This window comes from Octopus sinensis, linkage group LG2 (genome assembly GCF_006345805.1).
Source record: "Octopus sinensis linkage group LG2, ASM634580v1, whole genome shotgun sequence".
Classification (NCBI taxonomy): Eukaryota; Metazoa; Mollusca; class Cephalopoda; order Octopoda; family Octopodidae; genus Octopus; species Octopus sinensis.
This window is the reverse complement of record NC_042998.1, coordinates 183,599,310-183,615,829: the sequence shown is the minus strand read 5'-3', so window position 1 is coordinate 183,615,829 and position 16,520 is coordinate 183,599,310. Positions and strand designations below refer to the sequence as shown.

Genomic DNA, 16,520 nt, shown 5'->3' with positions numbered 1-16,520 from the left:
TAAACTCAAACTTCACCCCACCATATTACCTTTACCCCCACTCTTACCACCACATTACCTCTACTTCTATTACCTGAATTTCCACTAATATCACATTATCATGCCTCTCCACTAACACTACCACATAACATCCATTTTCCACATTACCTCTTATCTCTTATTTCCACAAATTCGATCACCAGTAGCCCATGACCTCCAATTCCATTAACCCACCCATATCACATTATTTTCATTCCCTTACCCCAGCACCACCTGAATGTTTACCTTCAACTGCCACTGAACCAACCAACATTTCATTACCTCTATTTCCACAGACACCATCACATTACCTCTCCTTTACTATCTTTCCTGCTATCACATTACTTTCACCAACACCCAACAAAAGTCACAATTTCATGACTCTACATCCATACTACCATCATCACAAAATTACCTCTTGGCCTCCATTAAATTCACCATCATCACATTGCTCACCTTCATCTCCTCCATTACTGTCATTATCACATTTACTTCTTTTAACACTATTACCACAACTTAACCCCTTCTTCCACTAATATCACCACTTCCACATTACTTAAACTAACACAGTTATCTTGTAACCTCTATCTCCAAAAGCAACACCACTCCTCTAACATGTCCACAACGTATCACCTCAACTTCCTCTAACCCCAAACTATATCATCTCTGCCTCTACTAATGCTACAGCCACAAGATTGCCTCAGTGACAACTAACACAACTATATTGCCTCTATCTCCACTAACACCACTTCTTCTTTACCTCTACTCCAACTATCACCACCACCACCAATTTCCACGAACACTACCTCTACATTACTGGTACTCTATATATCACCACCACCATTACCTCAAACTCCACTAATGCCACCCCTATGTTACCTCTACTCCAAATATAACCATTGCAATTACCTCTACTCCAAATATAACCATTGCAATTACCTCTTCTCTAAATATAACCATTGCAATTACCTCTACTCCAACTGTCATCATCATCATTATCTCTACCTTCACCAATGCCACTTCTATGTTACCTCTACTTCAAATACAACCATTGTAATTACCTCTACTCTAAATGTCACCACCACCATTACCCCAAACTCCACCAACGCCACCCCTCCATTACCTCCACTCCAACTATCATCATCACCACTAACTCTACCTCCACTAACGCCACCCCTACATTACCTCTACTCCAAGTATAACCACCGCCATTACCACTACTCCAACTATGACCTTACCACAATGTCCACTAACACTGCTCCTACTTTACCTCTACTGCAGCTATTTGGACCACCATAACCTCAAATTCTTCTAACGCCACCCTTATTTTACCTCTACTTTTACCACCTCCACCCCTATGTTATCTCTACTCCAAATATAACCACCCCAATTACCTCTACTCAACTATCACCACCATCATTAGTCCTCCCCAACTAAGCCCACTACTACGTTACCTCTACTCCAACCATCACCACCGCAATTACCTCTAACTCCACTAACGCTACCTCTACTTTACCTCTACTCTAACTATCACTACCACCATTACCTCAAACTCCACTGACGCCACCCTTACATTACCTCTACTCCAACTACCACCATCGCCGTTACCTGAAACTCCATTAACGCAACCCCTACTTTACCTCTACTCCAACTATCACCACCACCACCACCACCATCATTTCCTCTACCCCCACCTCACAAACTCCACCTCTATCTCAACATTAACACCCTCCCCCGGCAACACCAACACCCTTTTTACCTATAGCGCAACCACCACCAAATTTCCAGATTTACCTCTCTCCACCACTAAAACTGCCGCCACAACCACAAGATTCTATTGACTTGTAATTGTTTTTATTTTCCTTCTCAATGCAAACGTTTCACTCTTATAGGTAGACAAATGCTAAAACATTGGCGCACGCACACGCGCACATATACAGAGCATACATCACACATTGTTCATATGGCCTGGACTTCTCTGAACATAACTAATACAACACACACACTCACACATTCTACTGTTGCCTCTCTCTCTCTCTCTTTCTTTCTTTCTTTCTCTCTCTCTCTCTCTCGTTATGAATGAGAATTCTATTCCACAAGGAACAGCATGAACAACAACTTTTAACTAATATACTGACTGATTCAGTGTTGTATTTTCACAACACTAACCCACGTATTCCTGGTCATACCTCACTCGCAGCTGAAGAAATAGTAAAACTATATTAGACAACCGTTTGTTGTTGCTGCTGTTATCGACATCGTCTACATCTTTTATTTTTTTTTTTTTGCTTTTTGTGGGGAAGCTTATACTTTCAGTCTTTCAACTATCATCATTCTGTGAAGCCAACCATCGGCACGTTGGTTTCTGTGTGTGTGTGTGTAAGTGTGCGTGTGTGTTACTGTTATTTATGTTCGCGGAGAATATTTCTTTCCGTCTCTCCTAGGATATTATATTTGGCTTTGTTTTCCTCTTTTATCATACTGGAATTAAAGAAGAAAAAATTGGTAAGATTTTTGGCACTATATATATGTATGTATATGCACATATACATATGTATGCTCACACACACACATATATATACATGTATGCTCACACACACATATATATACATGTATGCTCACACACACATATATATACATGTATGCTCACACACACACATATACATATGTATGCTCACACACACACACACATATATACATGTATGCTCACACACTTATATATACATGTATGCTCACACACACTTATATATACATGTATGCTCACACACACATATATACATGTATGCTCACACACATATATATACATGTATGCTCACACACACATATACATGTATGCTCACACACTTATATATACATGTATGCTCACACTTATATATACATGTATGCTCACTCACATATATATACATGTATGCTCACACACACATATATATATACATGTATGCTCACACACACATATATACACATGTATGCTTACACACACACACACTTTTTTTTTGTGTTTTTGGTTGTTCTTTTGGCCTGACTTGTTCTTAGGAAAAAAAACCATCAACCTCTTAAGAACCACGTTATATTTTGACCGCTAATGCTCAGAGAAATGCATGACCCCCTCAACATCTCATTTCTGTTCTTTTAGAAATACCAATTCTTGTGTCTGTGGAAGGAAATCATTATTATTATTAGTATTTTCCATTCATAATCTCTGCACGAGATACGATATATACCAGTAATATACACATTCGATTCCTTTATCAGACAAAATTCACCTTATACCAGCCAAGTCACAAGGATTTATTTATTACTACCGCCCTTCGTGTTGTTGATGATGATGATGATGGTGATGATGGTTGTGCAGACAGTAGGGTAACAAATATTTAAATACGCTTCCGAATCCAATTGTTGCTGTTGATGTTTAAAACCCAAGTCAGCCTTATTATTAAGCAGACCTATTGTCAATACCGTTCCAGCCATGACCATCCTATTTTTTTAGTGGATATATATATATATATATATATATATATATATATTATTACATTATTTAACGATTCCTGTCTTATATAAGAGAGTGAGATGTGATTTGAGAGAGATTTGACAACTATTTCTAACGGGTCGAGTGTTCACATTGGCTCTCAGTGAATCCAGTTGTTCCGGGTTCAATCTCTGTTGGAGTCGTTCACCTGCTTTAATACCTCAATATATATAAATACCAATAATATACTGTAATCAATTGTATAGCCTTCCTCCCTTTCATAAATACAGCTCGGCTCATTGTTGCAGTTATGTTATACAATAATATATAAGGGAAATGACTTTGTGTCTAAATACAAATCAGAATTATTGTTGTCGAAGTCTGTGACCATCACCTCTGGCGGGTGAATCTGTGATTCGATTTACGATTTCCAGCTAGAATCATTTCACCAACGTTAAGTTCTTTATGAAAGCATCAGCACCACAATATCTCATTTCCTTTCGTTTTAGGTAAATGTTCTCTCGGGGAAAGACAAGGAACGTCACAACACCATAAAAATGTAAACATCTTTGCCTGTGTTAAAAAGAACTGACAACTGTTTATTGATTGTTAAAGAAATATTATAGCTGCACCCCATTCCACTATTTTCCTGTCAAGGACTTTATTGTCTAACATACATTGTTATTTATTGTAGACATATGCTCTCGGCAAAATAGTGTTTGCAACTTGGTTTCGGTTCCCGGTTAACGCTTATTTCATGACAGACTTTTAATTCCTTTGACAAAGGACACAGACATTAAAAGTATCCCATACTGCTAACCTCTTAAAACATTCATGGCCTTGTGCGTAATTAAGTAATATTAATAACAATGATCGTTGATTTATTATTATTATTATTATTATCATCAGAGTTTATAATTTGCTAAACTTGCTGTCCGTATCTATCTATCTATCTATCTATCTATCCCTCTGTAGGTTGTGTGTGTATGTGTGTTGCTGTGGTGGAAGAAGAAAAGGCGGCGAACGTGCCATGTGCAAAATGTGATGGTTGGGAACATGCAACTTTAAGCCCAAAGACTGTTGCAACAACAGCAGCAGCAGCAACAACATTAACTACAACACTGGCAGCGGCAGCAGCAGCAGCAACGCTGGCAGCTTATTACGGTCGCACTGTGCCAAACTCGAAAGACATGATTCCTGCTTTGTTCTGTAAGCAACCTATTTTATATTCTCTTTCAACTTGATGCTAACGTTGTATCTTATTCCAGTTTTTTTCCACCCCCCCTGAGAAGAAAATGAAAAAAAAAAAAATACACGCGTATATTTGGTGCACATGCTTCACACACACATTAATATTTACTCACACACACAAATACACTAAAAGCGTTTATGTTTTTGTCTCGCAGACAAATTCTTCAATAGAAAAGTTAGAAGTTTTGTACTAAGTATTTAATTTCTTCAGTATTAAAGGCGAGAGAGTTGAGAAGATGCTCCCGTTTTCTTTTGGTTAATGACCCAATAAGGCGCTGATGATAATGATAGTAGGTAAGGTTAGAATGATGATGATGATAATAATTATGATGATGATGATGATGGCAGTGATGTTGATGATGATGATGATGGCAGTGATGTTGATGATGATGATGATGATGAAAGCAATCATTGACTATAAGGATTGTGATAACATAATTGCTAATTATTAAAAAATTCATTAAAAAATTGATGACAAAAAAATCATCAGTTATTACTTCATTTCTCTTTTATATTATATTATATAATGTTATCTTTATTAATATCAACTTTAATATCTTTTGTGCAAAAACTATATATATTTACATATTTTTGGTATTAAGTTATATAATTGATCACTTGAAATAATACATTATCCAAAAATCAAATTAAACAAAGGCTTACAAAATAAAAAAATAAATAAATAAATGGGTATGGAAATAAAGGAAAAAAGAAAAAAAAAATGTCACCATGGCCCAGACAGAAAAACTCCAGGAGAACAACGGATTAATGAAATAGAGAAAACAATTACAGACAATTACACACACACGCACACATATACACGAGTATATATCATGTATATAAGTGTGTGTGTGTGTGTTATGTTTACCCCAACCCATGCCAGCATTGAAGAAGGATGTTAAATAATGATAATGATGTGTGTATAATGTACATATATTTGTGTATGTGTATGGTGTATGCATGTATAATTATACAAACATGTATATATGTATGTGTATAAATATACACATGTATATACAATATGTGTGTATGTGTACATATGTATATATGTATGTATATCTGTGTTTGTATACATGTATATATGTGTGTATGTGTGTGTGTATATATATATATTTGTATGTATATTCTTTTACTTGTTTCAGTCATTTGACTGTGGCCATGCTGGAGCACTGCCTTTAGTCTAGCAAATCGACCCCAGGACTTATTCTTTGTAAGCCTAGTACTTATTCTATCGGTCTCTTTTGCCGAACCGCTAGGTTACAGGGACGTAAACACACCAGCATCGGTTGTCAAGCGATGTTGGGAGACAAACACATACACACACTCACATACATATATATACATATATACGACAGGCTTCTTTCAGTTACCTTCTACCAAATCCACTCACAAAGCTTTGGTCTGCCCGAGGCTATAGTAGAAGACACTTGCCCAAGTTGCCACGAAGTGGGACTGAACCCAGAACCATGTGGTTGGTAAGCAAGCTACTTAGCACACACCCACTCCTACACCTATATATTTCTATGTATGTGTGTGTGTGTGTATATATATATATATATATATGTCTGTGTGTCTATGTATATACATACAGACAACCATCCCTTCACGAGGTTAACATACCCTCTAATTTTATGTATATATATGTATGTGCATATTTGTGTGTATATATATATATATATGTATACATATAATGTGTGTGTGTATATATGTGTATGTATATCATTTTCACATCAAATTTTTTATGCTTGCATGGGTTAGAAGAAATTTGTTGAGGCATCTTTCTGTGGCTGGATGCTCTTCATGTTGCCAACCCTCGAATTTTCCCAAATGAGAAAACAGCTTACGTGTATATGTGTGTGTGTGTGTGTGTATATATATATATATATATATATATGCAGGTATTAGTATACATTTAAGAAGTTCACTTCCCAACCATGGAGTGGTTGTATTGATCCACATCATGTGGTACTGTAGTTAAATGTTTTCTACTTTAGGCCCATGTTGACGAAAACCTTGTTGAATGGATTTGGTGGATGGAAACTGAAAGAAGCTCCTATCGTGTGTGTGTGATTGTGTTTCCATGCCTTGATGTTATGTGTTGACAAGGGGTAATGTTACCTTGCTTGGAAACAGGTAATTGTCGGCAAAGAGTGTCTTTCATTATCATCATCATCATCATCATCATTTAATGTCTATTTTCCATGTTGACATGGGTTAGATGGTTTGACTAGAACTGGTAAGCCAGAGATCTGTATGTACCAAGTTCTAGTCTGATTTTAGCTTGGTTTCTATGGCTGGATACCCTTCCTAAAGTCAACCACTCTACAGAATGTATTGGGTATCTTTGACCTGTCACCGGCACATGTGACTTTCACATGTCACCAGCACTGCTACCTTTTACATGTTGTTGGTACAGATGGCTTTTATGTGTCACCAGAACAGATGCCATTCACATGTCACCAGCACTGGCAACAACCACTATTCACTTGGTTTGACATGTCTTCTCAAGTGCAGAAAACTACCTCATGGAAACATAGAAATTTATATGTTAAAATGATAACAAAAATGATGATAATGCATTCATAGATTATATGTATGTATGTAGGCATCCATATACATATATGCATTATGCACTTGTGAGTGGATTTGTCTATTAAAACAAAGATTGGAACATGTGATGTTATTTTAATATCATGTTACATGTGTTTCATTACAATATGGGAAATACATTTTATGAATACAAATATTAATGTTGATAATAATGATAATAACAATATAGATATAATAAATTCATAAGACATACATGTAGAAATATGTTGAGTATCTGTCATTTGTAAATCTTCATATATAGATTCATGTATGCACTAACATTTGTGTCAACTTTTATGCAATCAACATTTTCCAAAAATTGTGGTTGGTCCTACTCAAGCCTTCACCACTGAAAACCATTTATCTGTATGGGTAATCTAACAGCTATGGCCTTAGCTGATAAACCCTCATATATCAAAGCCCTCATATATCATCATCATCATCGTTTAACATCTGTTTTCCATGCTAGCATGGGTTGGACGGTTCGACTGGGGTCTGGGAAGCCAGGAGGCTGCACCAGGCTCCAGTCTGATCTGGCATTGTTTCTACAGCTGGATGCCCTTCCTAACGCCAACCACTCTGTGAGTGTAGTGGGTGCTTTTTACGTGCCACAGCACAGGAGCCAGAGGAGGCTGGCAAACGGCCACAATTGGTTGGTGCTTTCTACGTGTCACCGGCACGGACACCAGTTAGGAGGCGCTGGCATCAGCTACGTTCGGATGGTGCTTTTTACGTGTCACTGCCACGGGTATCTTAACTACAATTTCCATTTGATTTTTATTTTGATGTTGGTGTTAACTTATCCAAAAAAGAAGCACACTCTAAAGCATTAGAGCAGTAATGTTTAGGAAAATAAATGTTATGTCTGGTCATAAAGTGACTATTGGTTTCACACCTATAATGTACTTTGCTGTATAGGCAACCTCTCAGATTCAAATGGCCATAGGTATATAACCTCTCTACAAGTAGAGGAAGATGTCACCTAAATCGCTAAGCATTTTATAGGTGTGAGACCAATGGTTACTGTCTGACTGGCCATTCCTAAAAAAACATAACTGTTCTAATGTTTTAGAATGCGCTTCTTTTTCAGATATATGAACTACTATCAATGTGTGTGTGTGTGATTGTATATGTGTATGTGTGCATATATGTATGCATATGTGTGTATATCTATGTTTTTATATATATATATATATATATGTGTGTGTGTACATGTAAGTGTGTGTATGTGTATATACAGAAAGAGAGAACAATGTTTTCAAGATTAATCAGCTGAAATTGCGAGGATGATCCGGTTCTTGACTGAAGATAAAAGGCTTCGAATGACCCGTCTGTGTTTTTTTGTATCGTCTCTCTGGATGTTTTGTTGTCCCTTTTTGTATCACCTAGTTGTCTGGATGTTTTGCGTTCTTGTCCCATTTTGTATTTTATTATATATATATATGTATATTTTATATATATATATATATATATATATGTATGTATAATAGGTGTAGTTTTGTGAAAAGAAGTTTGCTTCCCAACCACATGGGTTTTGGGGATCAGTCCCACTGTGTGACACTTTGGGCACATATCTTCTGCTATAGCCCCAGGCTGACCAAAGCCTTATGAATGGATTTGTCAGACAGAAACTGAAAGCAGCCTGTCTTATAAATACATATATATAATAAATGTGTGTCCTTGTCTTGATGTCGCATGATTGTTGTGAATGAGTGCCATTCATTTCCAACACTTTACGAGAAATGTTTTCATAGAGAATTAGAGAAGCAAGTAAAGGTTCACCATAGAAAATATATATTAGCATTTGTTTGGTCAATTTTATGCAAAGATATGGTGACCCAGATGTGTGTGTATGAGTATGTTTATATATGTATGTACATATAGATGTGTATGTATGTGTGTGTATACATATTTAGGTGCAGGCATGGCTATGTGGTTATGAAGTCTACTTCCAAATCATATGGTTTTGGCTTCAGTCCCCATGCATGGCACCTTGAACAAGTGTCTTCTTCTGTAGTTCCAAGCCAACCCAAGCCTTGTGAGTGGATTTGGTTAATGGAAACATGGAAACTGAAAGAATCCCACCATTATGTGTATGTACGTATGTATACATACATGAACCAATAATCCCTACACATTTTTTTCTTTCTCCATATTTTTTCATTCTCTCTCTTTTTTTTTTTTATTCCTCTCAATCCATTCTACTGAAAAGTATAGGCTTGATACATCAAAGGCTTTTCCATTCTTCCCAATACACCTGCTTGTTGTTCCTTCACCTGCTTTTGTCTTTTGATTTCTGTAAATTTGAACTCTTTACTCCTTTACTTGTTTCAGTCATTTGACTGTGGCCATGCTGGAGCACTGCCTTTAGTCGAGCAAATCGACCCCAGGACTTATTCTTTGTAAGCCTAGTACTTATTCTATCGGTCTCTTTTGCCGAACCGCTAGGTTACAGGGACGTAAACACACCAGCATCGGTTGTCAAGTGATGTTGGGGGGACAAACACACACACATATATATATATATACGATGGGCTTCTTTCAGTTTCCGTCTACCAAATCCACTCACAAGGTTTTGGTCAGGACGAGGCTATAGTAGAAGACACTTGCCCAAGGTGCCACGCAGTGGGACTGAACCCGGAACCATGTGGTTCGTAAGCAAGCTACTTACCACGCAGCCACTCCTACTACATATATATATATATATTATATGTGTGTATGTCTGTGTCTCCTTGTCTTCACATTGCATAATAGTTGTAAATGAGTGCCACTGTCATACAAGCTGTGTCATTCATTTCTAATATTCTGCTAAATCATGTCTGGCCAAGAGGAAATGTTACCTTCCTTGGAAACAGAAGAGTTTTTGGCAGCAGGAAAGGCATTGGGCTGTAGGAAATCTACAACAGTAGACTCCTTCTGACTCATGCAATTATGGAGAAGAGGACATCAAAATGACAATGATGCATGTATATACACTATTGAAAAGTAACTTCCTGTTTTAAAATAATTAGAAATTATTTATTAATTGTAATTTTTAGAAAAAAAATGGATATGAGAGGAAAGCTTTTAGTATGAAGTTTTATTTATACTTCAAAAAGCGAACACAAAGAATTGTTTAAAAATTTACAATTAATATATAATTTATTAGTATTTTAAAATAGGATATTACTTTTCAATCACCCTGTGTATGTATGTGTGTGTATGTATATATATATATATATATATATATATATATACATACACATATACAGTAGCATTCATCCCATCCAGGGCTGCTACATTATGTTGGCAAATAGTCTTTACTTTAAAGTACTGTTACTGAATATCTATACTCACACACATGCATACATACATACATATATACATATAAGAATATCAATAGAAATCACTGAGTTTCAATTCTGGCTGATGTGATCTGGCCCGAATCCATCAAAACATAATATTATGTCTTGGATTAAGCTATTATATATGTATGTTTTGTATGATATATATTCTAAATTGTACCATTTCATTCTAGTTCCTTCACATTGCTATTGTCATAGCTCTAATTGACTTTTAAATTTATTGTTAAACACTCCAAGTGTGAATCATCATCATCATCATTTAACTTCTGTTTTTCCAAGCTGGCATGGGTTGGACAGTTTAACAAGAGCTGGCAAGGCCAGGAGCTGTACCAGACTCCATTGCCTGTTTCGGCATGGTCTCTACAGCTGGATGCCAGCATGGAACATGGACATTAAAAGATCATGATGATGATCATCATCATCATTTAACGTCCATTTTCCATGGTGGCATGGGTTGAATGGTTCAACTGGGGTCTGGGAAGCCAGGAGGCTGCACCAGGCCCATATATATAAATATATATATATAAATAACTTATAAATTTATAAATTTAACCTTTAAAGGTATTTTTTAATATGCTGGCCATTGATAAAATTTTTTTCGAAAATATTTTATCCTACATTAGATGTGTATATATATATATGTCATTATCATCATCATCGTTTAACGTCCGTTTTCCATGGATGAGGAAGCATGGGTTATATATATATATATATACTGTGTAGGGATGTTAATAGCTGGAGTTTCATGTTGCTAGTTTTGTTTCGCAGGTTGGGGTTAAATGATTATCATTAAGATGTTTGTTCTTTGAATACTTGGAGCCATCTGGATATTAGAATTTCTTTCCTGAAAAAGCAAAAAGAAGACAAAAAAAAAGAAACATAAAAACAATAGAGAAAATAAAAAGAATGCTTCATCTTAAAAAAAAAAAGTTCTCTTTCAAAAGTTTTAGCTTTGAAGCTTCTTGTTGACAATGTTTGTCAATATATTGACTGAAACCTGAGTAAGTTGTTAAATGTGTCTTGTGCATAGAAGGTTAATTAAACATATCAAGTGTTTAAGAAAGAAAGGGAATGAGTAGATTACTCCAACATACAAAATATTAAGAGCAATGAGTGAATTTTTTTTCAGAGTGCATTTATTATTATTCTCATTATTAGGAAGTAGATTGGAAAAAATCATTAGAACATAGGGCAAAATGCTTTGTGAAGTTTGGCCCGGTTCTTTATGTTCTGAGTTCAAATCCTTTTTAAAGACAGCGGGTAGGCAGAATCATAAGAGTGTGAAAACAAAAATGAATTGCAGGATTTGAATTCAGTACATAAAGAGTTAATACAAATACTTTTCATCCTTTCAGAGTTGATAAAATAAAGCACCAATCAAATGGTAATTGACTAACTCCTACCTTCAAAATTGCTGGCACTGTTGCCTAAATCACAAATCATCATCTTAATCATCATTATCATTATTATTATTATTGGAATGGTGGATTGTCAGAATCATTAGAGTAGCAAAATGTCTTAAGGTATTTAATTACAGCTTTAGATTCTGTGTTCAAATGCTGCTGAGGTCAGTTTTCTTTCATCCCTCCAGGGGGTTGATGAAATAAAGTACCAGTCAAGTACTAAGGTTGGTGTAATCAACTATCCTTTCAGGGGTTGATAAATGTACAAGTCAAGTACTTGGGAGTCAATTTAACCAAGTAATTCCTCCCTTAGACTTCAGGTCTTGTGACTATGCTAGAAACAATTATTGTTATCATCACCATCATTATCATCATCAAAAGAAACCATTATCCTCTTTCCCCAGTTCAAGAATCTAATACTAGAGCTTTCTACATTTAGGAGTAAATTACAAGTAATTTTGTGTCCTAAAGCCTTTTATGTTTATACCACTTCCTGCTTTATTCAGATCTCTTAGTATTTTGTTTCTAATTAAGTAGATTTTTGTTGTTTTTTCTTTTGTCTTTTGTTGTATTTTCCCCCCTAATTTTTTAGGGTCATTCTGCTCTATATATTAGTTTACATTTTTGTTTAATCATTTAGTGACCACATGTTTGTAAGAATCTTGATAACTTTTTTTCTTGTTCTTTGACTAGTTTTCTCTCCAGATATTACAATATCATTTAGTTCACAGACACTTATTTTTTTTTTCATCGAGTCTTCTTTTCTTTATCTTATGATTGCATTGGACGGCAACATTCTCAAAGGATTTTGATGATCTAATATGCAACTGTATTTTGTTAACACTACCTATCTTTATTTTGAGGCTTCTTCATTTATAGTGCTCAGTGGACAATCATTGTGACAGTTATATCTTCTGTAAGAGATAGTTTTCTGCATAAATAGGGGAAAAAAAGTTGTTTTAAATTATTGCTTCCTACCTACAAATTTATACTGCATCACCAAATGCACTTCTGAAATGTATGCAGCATGTTTTATGTAGATGTGGAATTCTGTGTATGCTACATATATTTTTCCTTGTTGCAAGAGGGAGGATAATTTTTTTGTTGTTTTCAGTGTTCTGTGTCTTTATTATTATTATTATTATTATTATTTAAGACAGCAAGCTTGTGTCTTCAGTAGAAAGGATATTTATTAAGGCAGCAAGCTGGATGAAATGCTTAGCAGTATTTTGTCCATCACTACATTCTGAGTTCAAATTCCACTGAGGTTTACTTTGCCTTTCATCCTTATGGAGTTCAGAAAATAAGTATCAGTTGAGCACTGGGGTCGATGTAATCAACTTGTGCCAAAATTTGAAACCGTTGTTGTTATTATTATTATTATTATGTGGAGTCACAATGGCCCAGTGGTTAGGGCAGTGGACTCGCAGTCGTAGGATCGCGGTTTCGATTCCCAGACCAGGCGTTGTGTGTTTTTATTGAGCGAAAACACCTAAAAGCTTTATGAGGCTCCGGCAGGGGGTGGTGATCTCTGCTGTACTCTTTCACCACTCTTTCTCTCTTTCTTCTATTGGCCTGCTCACTTAGCCAGCGGGGTGGCGTTGAAGGTTAAAACAATGCGAACGCATTGTGGCCAGTGATGTGTAGCAACATCTGATGGTCTGGTCGGTCATGTGATCACGTGATTATTATTATTATTATTATTATTATCATTATCATTATTATTATTATTATTATATTATTATTATTATTAATGCTTTGAGCTGAAAGAATCATTAGCATGACAGGCAAAATGCTTAGCAGCATTTCATCTGACTTTACATTTTGCATTCAAGTTCTACCAAGGTCAGCTTTGCCTTTCATCCTTTCAGGGTTGATAAATTAAGTACCAATATAATTGACTACCTCCACCTCCACCTAAAATTTCAGGCCTTGTGCCTGACGATTTCACCTCAATCGAAGGAGGGGAGCTTTCTCCGTCTGGGTTGCGGATCCGTGGAACAAGCTGCCAGACGAGATGGTGAAGATGCCGACGACCGCTTTGTTCAAAGCCTCCCTTGACCTCAAGTGGCCTGAACTCTTTGCATGAACACCACCCTGTACTTAACTCCATGTTCCCCTACATGGCATTGCTATTTGCTTTTGAGCCAAATTAACTAACTAACTAACTAACTAAAAAACAACAACAACTACTACTACTACTACTACAATAGTGGTAGTTTTGGAGAAATTGTTAGAATGTTGGACAAAATGCCTTGCAGTATTTAGTTATAGCCTTTTACATTCTGAGCTTGAATTCCTCCAAGGTCAACTTTGCTTCCATCCTTCTGGTGTCAGAAAATTTGAAAACATGCATCTATCTATTTACTCACATTTCTCTCATCATCATCATCATCATTTAATGTCCATCTTCCATGCTACATGGATAAGGCAGTTGACAGGAGTCACCCAGCTAAAAAATCTACCCAAGGCTACTGTGTCTGTTTTGGCATGGATTTTACAGCTGGATACCCTTCCTAACACCAACCACTCCACAGAGTGGATTCAGTGCTTTTTACATGGCACTAACACAGTTGAAGTTTTGGCAAAATTTTTACAACTAGATGCTCTTCTAGACACTAACCACATTACAGTGTGGACTGGATGCTTTAAACGTGACACCAGCACTGGCAAGGTAACCAAGTACAAACCAACTCACAAAACAAGGAATTATGAGAGGGGCAGGGCATTTGTGTTTGAGGATAAAAGAGTGTGATAAAAACAGAGAGACAGAAGCAGGTGGTTTGTCACAACAGAGGAGGTGATCCAATATCAAATGATGAAAGGTTAGAGTGTAACAGAGAAATAGAGAGACAGAAATAGGTGTCTTGCTACAGAGGAGGTATATGGCTACCCAGTGAGAGAAAGGTACAGAAAGAGGTCAGAAATAAGTGTGCTGATGTAAAGGTGATACTTGGTTACCTAGTTGGAGAAAAAACAAGAGGAGAGAGAGAGAGAGAGAGAGAGTGGCCAAAGGGAAAGAGAGAAAGTAGGATATAGCAAAAGTATAAGAGTATTTCTTTATTCACCCTGACCCCAACGTTTGTTTTGTCCCCTCTTTTTCTCAACCTTATGGTGAATAAAGAAATACAAACAATTAAAATATATACAATTAAATGAGAATGAGTGAATAACAAAAGAGAGAGCAGAAAAGAGATGATGTAGTGCTAGGGTATACTCAGAAGTAACAAGAATATGAGTGTAGAACTTGGTTAGAAAATAGGGAGTAGGTATAGTGGTGGGAGAAGCAGTGGTGCAGTGAGCACAGCAGTGAGAGCAAGAAAGGGGATTGGAAAACAATCGTAATGTATGAGGAGAAAGATGCAGTTAGAAGAGGAGTTGTTGTTTGATTTCTTAGGGTAGAGTGGGTGAAAAGTGTGTTGTTACATGTGGGTGGGACACAACTCTTCTAGCACTCAGTTTCATGAACGAGTCTTCCCTAGGACCTCATATCACCAAACATCTAAGTCTACTGTCATTTCCTCCGTGAACCCCAACATCCTAAGATCAGTCCTCACTACTTCATCCCATGTCTTCCTGGGTCTCTCTCTTCCACAGGTACTTCTGTATGCAGCTGTCTTCACTCATATGCATCGCATGTCCAAATCAACACAGTCTCCTCTCATTATCATCATCTAACGTCCGTTTTCCATGCTAGCATGGGTTGGACGGTTCGACCGGAGTCTGCTAAGCCATGGAGGCTGCACCAGGCTCTGGTCTGATTTGGCAGTGTTTCTACAGCTGGATGCCCTTCCTAACGCCAACCATTCCGTGAGTGTAGTGGGTGTTTTTTACGTGCCACTGGTAAAGGGGCCAGAGCAGGCAGGCAAACGGCCGCAATCGGTTGCATAAATAATCTCTCTTATGCCTATTTTTTCTCTCAACACAATTGTGCTTTGTTGGTCATACACACTGATATTGCAAATCCAACGGAGCATACTACCTTCATTCCTCTCTGGCCTACACATATCCTCCACAGTCAGAGCCCATATCTCACTACCATGTAACATAGCTGTTCTCACACAAACATCATACAACCTACCTTTCACTCTCAGAGAGAGTCCTTTTGCTGCCAACACAGGTAGTAGTTCCCTGAACTTCCTCCACCCTATTCTTATTCTAGAAACAATACTTTCAGAGCATCCACCACTGCTACTAATTTGGTCACCTAAATAGCAGAAACTATCTACAACCTCAAAAGAGCCTCCTGCGCATTTGAGAGAGTTTAAGTCCCTCGTGCTCTTAGTACTTACTGTTCCTGCACATCTATCACACACAAAAGCAACTTTATCTGATAATCATCCCACGATTCCACTGCATTTTTTATGCATCCATAGGTTACACTCGGTGCAGCAAATGGAATTACATCCCACTCCTTTCATACATATTAAACATGGCCATTTGCCAGCC

The 16,520-nt window shown here is 36.8% G+C and overlaps 1 protein-coding gene across 3 annotated transcripts in view; it reads left to right on the top strand.

Annotated features, from left to right (window-relative positions):
* Nucleotides 1–16,520, top strand: part of LOC115229835 (leucine zipper putative tumor suppressor 2 homolog) — a 209,919-nt gene that overhangs the window by 75,588 nt on the left and 117,811 nt on the right. The window contains exons 1-2 of one of the 3 annotated variants that reach the window (XM_029800122.2): nucleotides 1,912–2,523; nucleotides 4,460–4,693. The gene's annotated coding sequence lies outside the window, so the exon portion shown is untranslated. Of the gene's footprint in view, nucleotides 1–1,911; nucleotides 2,524–3,941; nucleotides 4,044–4,459; nucleotides 4,694–16,520 lie in introns of those variants that run through there. The other 2 variants (XM_036500528.1, XM_036500527.1) reach the window with 2 other exon arrangements.